This window comes from Miniopterus schreibersii, assembly GCF_964146895.1.
Source record: "Miniopterus schreibersii genome assembly, chromosome: 4".
NCBI classification, from domain to species: Eukaryota; Metazoa; Chordata; class Mammalia; order Chiroptera; family Miniopteridae; genus Miniopterus; species Miniopterus schreibersii.
The window spans coordinates 64,785,014-64,792,334 of NC_138105.1; the positions used below are offsets into that span (position 1 = coordinate 64,785,014).

Sequence of the window (7,321 nt, forward strand, 5' to 3'; positions counted from 1 at the left end):
TCCAGCGTCCCTAGTATTGGGTCTGCATCACCCCAGTCTCTGTCACCATCTTCATCCAGCCATGTCTATTTGTGTCTCTGTCTCTTACAAGGACACCATCATTATATTTGGGGCCTCCCTAATCCAGGATGATCTCATCTCGAGATTCTTAATTACATCTGCAAAGACCGTTTCCAAGTCAAGTCCCATTCACAGGTTCCAGGGTGTGTAGGTACCAGCAGGGGAACCACTGACTTTGAAGCAGGAGGAAAGTAGAAGGCATCCCAGGGCTGGAGCAAATGCTGACCCCCAGACCCTGACAAGGCTACGACGAGGGGCTGGGTAGTGGGGGACAGTGTCCCTGGGACAGGACAGGAGCTGTGGGCACATAGCCCAACAGTACCTCATGTGAGGGCAGGATGCGGGGGCTTGGGGATACCTGGGGGAGGGGTGGGCTGAGAAGACTACTTAGGATCCAGAGGGAGGTGCTAACTCTGGTCAGGAGTGGGGATAGGTCACTTCTAGCAGCAGGAGGCTGATGGACCAGGAGGTCTTGCTACTAGTGGTTAGTTTCTAGTTGCCAGCTTCTTGTGAGCATTCTTTTTTGTTGTTGTTAATCCTCCCCCAAGGACATTTTTTCCATTGATTTTTAGAGAGAGGGGAAGGCAGGGAGGGAAGGAGGGAGAGAGAGAGCCTGCAACCCATGTATGTGCTCTTGACCAGGAATGGAACCTGTGACCCTTTGGTACGCGGGCCAATGCTCTAACCACTTAGCCATGCCAGCCAGGGCCTTGTGAGCCTTCTTTTAGTTCAGGTCCCTCCTTGGCTGTTGGGGCTGGGTCATTCTCTGTGGGACCCAGCTGGGCATTGTGTGGTGTGGAGCAGCATCTCTGGCCCTACCCACTCAAGGAGCATCCTCAGTCATGACAACCATAGATGTCCCAGACATCTCCCAGTGTCCCCTAGGGGGCAGGATTGCCTTGGGTGAGACCCCTGCTTTAGCTGCAAAATTTGGCCTGGCAAAATTGTTAGTGCAAATTAAGAGCAGCAACTGAGTTGGAAAAATTGATATAGGTTTTTTCTTGTTCTTTTTTTGTTTTTAAATCTGATTGGAGGATCATATACTAGTTACATAAAGCATCAGTCCTGATGGATAATTTCCAGTGTGGGAGGGGTGATTTGATTTTCAATGCTTCCATCAACCCAGACCCAGAGCCTGGGGCCAAGGCAGCAGGAAGGTCCACAGTGTGAATGGTGGGGCCTGTATTAGTGCCTGGGGCAGTGTAACAAAGGATCCCAAACTGGGTGGCTTTTTTTTTAACCCTCACCCGAGGATATTTTTTCTATTGCTTTTTCAGAGAGAGTGGAAGGGGGAGAGAGAGAGAAACATAGATGTGAGAGACACATCGATCGGTTGCCTCCCACAGGCACCTCAACTGGGGGCAGGGATTGAGCCTGTAACCGAGGTACATGCCCTTGACTGAAGTGGAATCAGAGACCCTTCAGTTCAAGGGCCGATGCTCTAACCACTAAGCCAAACTGGCTAGGGCCCAAACTGGGCAGCTTTAACAAAGAATTCATGCTTTCACATTCTGGAGACCAGATGTCGTGAATCAAGGTGTCACACTCCCTCTGAAAGCTCTAGGGGAAGGTCCTTCCTGCCTTTCCCAGTCAAATACTAACATTTATTATGTTAGGATTCAAGATAGGACATTTAAAAACATTTGTTAATGTTATTTAAAAATAAGTTCATTATATTTTAACATTTAAAACCCACGGTTGAAAAAAAAGACTAGTAGTCTGGCTGTTGTGGCTCAGTTGGCTGAGCATCACCCCATGCACCTGGAGGTCACTCGTTCGATTTCCGGTCAGGGCACATGCCTGGGTTTCAGGCTCAATCACCCGTAGGGAGTATGCAGGAGGCAGCTGGTAGATGTTTCTATCTTTCCCTTCCCCTCTCTGAAATCAATAAAAAACATATTAAAAAACAAACAAAAAAAACGACTAGTGGCATAGTTTTCATTTTGCAAATCTCCAATTAATTTGACTTCATAGAGGAAGGCAGCTGGATCCTCCGATTGGCTATTGCATTCACTCCATTGCAACATGACGTTTTGGCCCAAAGACAGAGATTGAGGGAAAGAGGTTTATCTGGAGGGTGAAGGGCAGGAGCAGTAGGGGTTGTAAATGAACTGGTCACAGCTATGGGAAGTCTGGGCTCAGCCCCTCTGGACCCTTTGGAAGGCACTGAGATCCTGTCTCAGGTTGTCCTGCCAAGGATAGGGGACCTTGACTTTGCCCTCAGGTAGAAAGTGGTGGGTTCTGGTCTGAGCATGTGTGTGTGTGTATATGTGTGCATGTGTGTATCAGTCTGTATCAGTGTGTGTGTGTGTCTTTTCAGAGAGAGTGGGAGAGAGAGAGAAACATTGATTGGTTGCCTCCTGCATGCACCCCAACCGGGGCCAGGGATTGAGCCTGCAACCAAGGTATGTGCCCTTGGCAAGAATCAAACCCAGGAGCCTTCAGTCTGAGGGCTGACACTCTAACCACTGGGCAAAACCAGCTGGGGGGAATGGGACTATCTTTGGAAACAGGGTCATTGCATGTGGGATTAATTAAGATGAAATGATACTGGGGTGCTCTGAATCTCGCCATGCCACGCAAGGATGACAAAAAGAAGAAAGATGCTGGAAAGTCAGCCAAGAAAGACAAAGACCCAGTGAACAAATCCGGGGGCAAGGCCAAAAAGAAGTGGTCCAAAGGCAAAGTTCGGGACAAGCTCAATAACCTAGTCTTGTTTGACAAAGCAACATATGACAAACTCTGTAAGGAAGTTCCCAACTATAAGCTTATAACCCCAGCTGTTATCTCTGAGAGACTGAAGATCCACGGCTCCTTGGCCAGGGCAGCCCTTCAGGAGCTCCTCAGTAAAGGACTTTAATTAAACTAGTTTCAAAGCACAGAGCTCAAGTAATTTACACCAGAAACACCAAAGGTGGGGATGCCCCAGCTGTTGGAGAAGATGTGTGAACAAAAGGTCCCACCAGCTGTACATTTTGAAAAATAAAACTTCATTAAATCAAAAAAAAAGAAAATGATACTGGAATAGGGTAGACCTAATGCAGTATGGCTTGTGTCCTTATAAAAGAGGAGCTGTAGACACAGATATGCACACAGGGAGAATGCCAGGGAACATTGGAAAATGCTGCCACATGCCAAGGAAGCAACAGAAGCTCAGAGAAAGGCCTGGAACAGATCCTCCCCTGGCATCTTCAGAGGGAGCAAGGCCTACTGACACCCTGATCTCAGACTTCTGGCCTCCAGAACTGCGAAAGAATACATTTCTGTCCTTTCAGCCCCCCATTCTGTGGATCTAGAGCATGCTATGTGGCCAGTGGGGAGGACCCTTGGTCACGCCTGGTGGAGCTGCTGGGAGCTGGCTCTTTCCATTACACGCTCTACTTTCCAAACCTCAAACAGGACTACTTGATGCTCTCTTAGTTTCCTGGGGCAGCTGTAACAAATGACCACAAATAGGGTGGCTTAAAACAGCAGAAATTAATTTTCTCCTACTTCTGGAGTCCAAAAGCCCGAGATCAAGGTTTTGGCAGGGCTGGGTCCTTCTGAGGCCATGAGGGAAAATGTTCCAGGCTGCTCTCCCAGCTTCTGGTGGCTCTGGCAATCCTTCATCATCCGTGGCTTGTAGATGCATCATTCCAATTTTTGTGTCATCACATGGCTGTCTCCCTGATCATCTGTGTCCAAATTTCCCTCTTCACATAAGGATACCAGTTATTACATTAGGGCGACCCCTACTCCAGTGTGACCTCATTTTAACTCAATGACATCTGTAAAGACCCTATTTCCAAATTTCCCATTCACAAGTGCAGGGGAATCAGGGTTTCAACATGTCTTTTGGGGGGACACAATGCAACCCATAACAGTGGCCAAATCCAGGTGGCTCAAAACAATTTATCATCTCACATTCTGGAACTTCAATGTCTGAGATCAAGGTGTTATGGCCGCTTCACCAGTTTCTGCCTCTGTTTTCACATGGCCATCTTCTCCGTCTCTAATTATGTGTTTCTTTTCTTTTTATAAGGACACCAATTACTGGATTCAGGGCTCACACTAATCCAGCATGACATCATCTTAACTAATTACATCTGCAAAGACCGTAATTTCCAAATATGGTCACATTCTGAGGTTCTTGGTGGACATGAACTTTTAGGGGGACATTATTCAACCCTCTGCCTTGTCCAGGCCTTGGCCCCCTGGGAGTGGAGTGAAGCAGCTCTTCCTCATGGCTCTTGGTTACAAGTAGGACACTACATGCCCCACATTCAGGTGACTAAGCCATCCTGGTTTGCCAAGACTTTTGGGTTTTAGCACTGACAGTCCCAGGAGGCCCAGGCCTGGTTACCCTACACTGTATGACAATAGAGTAAGCAGATGCCCAAGAAGCCAGCTGTGGCAAAAGGCCACTATCTGGTCATACTTCACAAGTCAGTTGCCTCCTCCCACTCAGCAATCCCAGAGCATTGGATTGGCTTACTCTGGGCCAAAGATGGCTGGGCAGTCACATGGTACACCAGGTTGCTGGGGGCTGTTCTCAGAGGATGGGGAGACCCTGGAGATGGACAGTTCATCCCAGGGGCTTCTGCACTCTCCAGACCTCAGTTTCTTCAAGGTTGCCCCTCATTGCCTCTCCCATGTGTCTTCTAGCCCATTTCCCAGGCATTGCTCACAACTTCCAAAGAGAACTCTGACTTTTCCAAATAAGTCAAGTGCATATGGTGCCATGCCCCACCTTTGGTTGAATGCCCTCTTTGGCTGCAGGCACTGGGACTGGGTGGGGGGTTCCCAGGTGCCCCCTCAGACCAGTGGGAGCTGGCATTATCCACTGGTGGAAGGGAGCAGCATTGGAGTTTCAAAGCTGGGAATCAGTGGACAAGTTCCTTTGCTCCTCTAAACCTGTTTTCACATCTTGAAAATGGGAATGCAAACATCAAAATGAGTCTCTGCACCATGTGGGGAGAGCCCTGGCTGCAGGGGACACTAATTCAATTCAACAAAAATGAACCAGGCACTTGCTGTTCCTTGGCTGGTGCTGGACACCAGGATAGACTTGAGCCTGTCCTGGGGTCTCTCCAAGGAGGGGGACACAGATAAACCTACCTCTTGTAAGGGTAAAAAGACAGAAGGGGGCACTTCTGCCAGCTCCTCTGCAAAATCGACAGCAGTTGGGATTTACTGGCCAGGACATTATTTGACTTTCTAGGGGGTGATGAGATCAGCTCATCCTCTGTACAATGTTATTATTTTATCAAGAACCCTAAAGGGACTGTTTCTCACCCCAGCTTCCCCAAAGTGTCCCTTTGATCAAAGCCAAAGGACACAGGAACATGTGGATCACATTTGAAGTAGGTTAAAAATAAGGAAGTTGGAAGGCGGTTTGCTTTTTCAAAGATCCCAAGTGATTAGAGAGAAATATGTTCCTTAAGGCCCTATGCTGGCAGTTCTTTATTCATTAATTCATGGAATCCTATACCCAATGGAGCACTCAGTCCTAACGTACAGATGAAGATGCAGAGGATCAGAGGGTCACTGACCTACCCATAGTCACACAGCCTCTAGCTGGCAAAATCCCTAACTTGCCTTACTTTCTGAATTCCTTCAGCTGCACAAACCACCCTGCTTTACAGGGGGCAAGGCTGGAGCTTGGGTTTAAGGCTAAAATACCTCTGGAGAGGCCATGGTGCCACCTGCCCCTCCGGGGGTAGTTGAGCACCTGAAAGCAGATTTCCCGAAATGTCAAGAGTGGGAAAGAAGAGAAAGAACAGGGAAGTCTGAGGAAATAAAGCCCCAAGTTCTCCAGAATCTGGGAGGACCATGGAGTTTCTTCCTTCATTTACCATACACAGAGTACCTAGTGTAGGTACAGGCACAGCAGTGAGCAAAGCAGTCACAGTCTTTGTACTGGCAAGGCTGGAGCAGGAGGCTGATTTTATTTTGTTTATTTATTTAAATCCTCACAAGAGGATACACTTTTCACCGATTCGAGAGAGAGGAAGGAAGAGAGAAAGACATCGATCAGTTACCTCACGCATGTGTCCCAACTGGGGATTAAACCCACAACTCGGGCACGGGTCCTGACCAGGAATGTAACCCATGACTCCTCAGTGCACAAGACAATGCTCCCACTACCAAGCCACACACCAGCCAGGGCGAGGAGGTTGACTTTATTTTATTACATTTTATTTTATTTTTATCCTCATCCAAGGATATTTTTTCCATTATTTTTCAGAGAGTGGAAGGGAGAGAGAGAGAAGAAAACATCAATGTGAGAGACACATCTATTGGTTGCCTCCCATATGCACCCCCACTGGGGCAGGGATCAAGCCTGCAAAGGAGGTTGACTTTAAACACACACACTCCTTTATGGTAAGGCTCAGATTGGAGAGTGTCAGGATGCAGGGAGAAAGGACAATGAGAGAGATGGTTTGGGCTTCCCAGAGGTGGTGACTGTAGGAGGATTGGGGCAAAGCCTTAAAGTCTGCCTCTGCAAGGGCCTGGCTTGGCTCCAAACCACTGCCATTCTACCATCCCATTCCAGTTTAATTCTCCTCCCTCACTTTTTCTTTGTACTCCATCTGGCTACTGGGAATCTTTCTCCCATCTGATCACAACTAGCTTTAGTCTTTAGGGTGCAGCTCTCAATCACTGCCCCACGCCACCTTATAACATCCTCTAAAACTATTGTGTCCGTTTATGTATTGTCCTGTCTCCACTTCCCCCCAGGACTGAGGTCTCCTTAGCAAAAAATGCCAAGAGTCCAGCTCACCATTCTATTCTCAGAGCTGATGGCAGGAATTTAATATTTGAATGGATGCGTCTCCTCCAACGTTAAAATGCCCCCAGGAGGCACGCGGGGCCTGCGGGTGGGCAGGCATTGTTTCTCCAGGGTGGAACAGGGCCTTACCACAAGTACCTGGCCAGTCACCCCCTCCCCAGGCCTCCTCTCGTCCGGGCGGTGGGCATTACTGAGTGCCAGCTGCGTGCAGGGTCTGTGCACGGCAGGGCGGCCCAGTAGCACCCCGGAGCCAGTTGCCTCGGGTGACCCACGGCGGACACAGTCCGTGTTGAGCCCTCCTTTGCTCCTCGCTGACGTCACCACTTATTAGGACACTGGGAAGTGAGGCCACGCCGCTTGCTTAATGTCCTAAAGTCCCTTACCCTTGCTGGCACCACCCAGCCCGTCTCCAGCCGCCTGCCCCGGAAGTCAGCGGGTACCTGCGCTGACCACACCCCCGGCACCGCCCGGCCGTGACATCAGGTGGCG

General features: G+C 49.0%; 1 pseudogene across 1 annotated transcript; it reads left to right on the plus strand.

The window, feature by feature from the left end:
* Positions 1 to 2,621: 2,621 nt before the first annotated feature.
* Positions 2,622 to 3,063, plus strand: LOC308555957 (small ribosomal subunit protein eS25 pseudogene; annotated as a pseudogene). Its single transcript has one exon. The product of its transcript is annotated as a small ribosomal subunit protein eS25 pseudogene (transcript).
* The last annotated feature ends 4,258 nt before the right edge of the window (positions 3,064 to 7,321 follow it).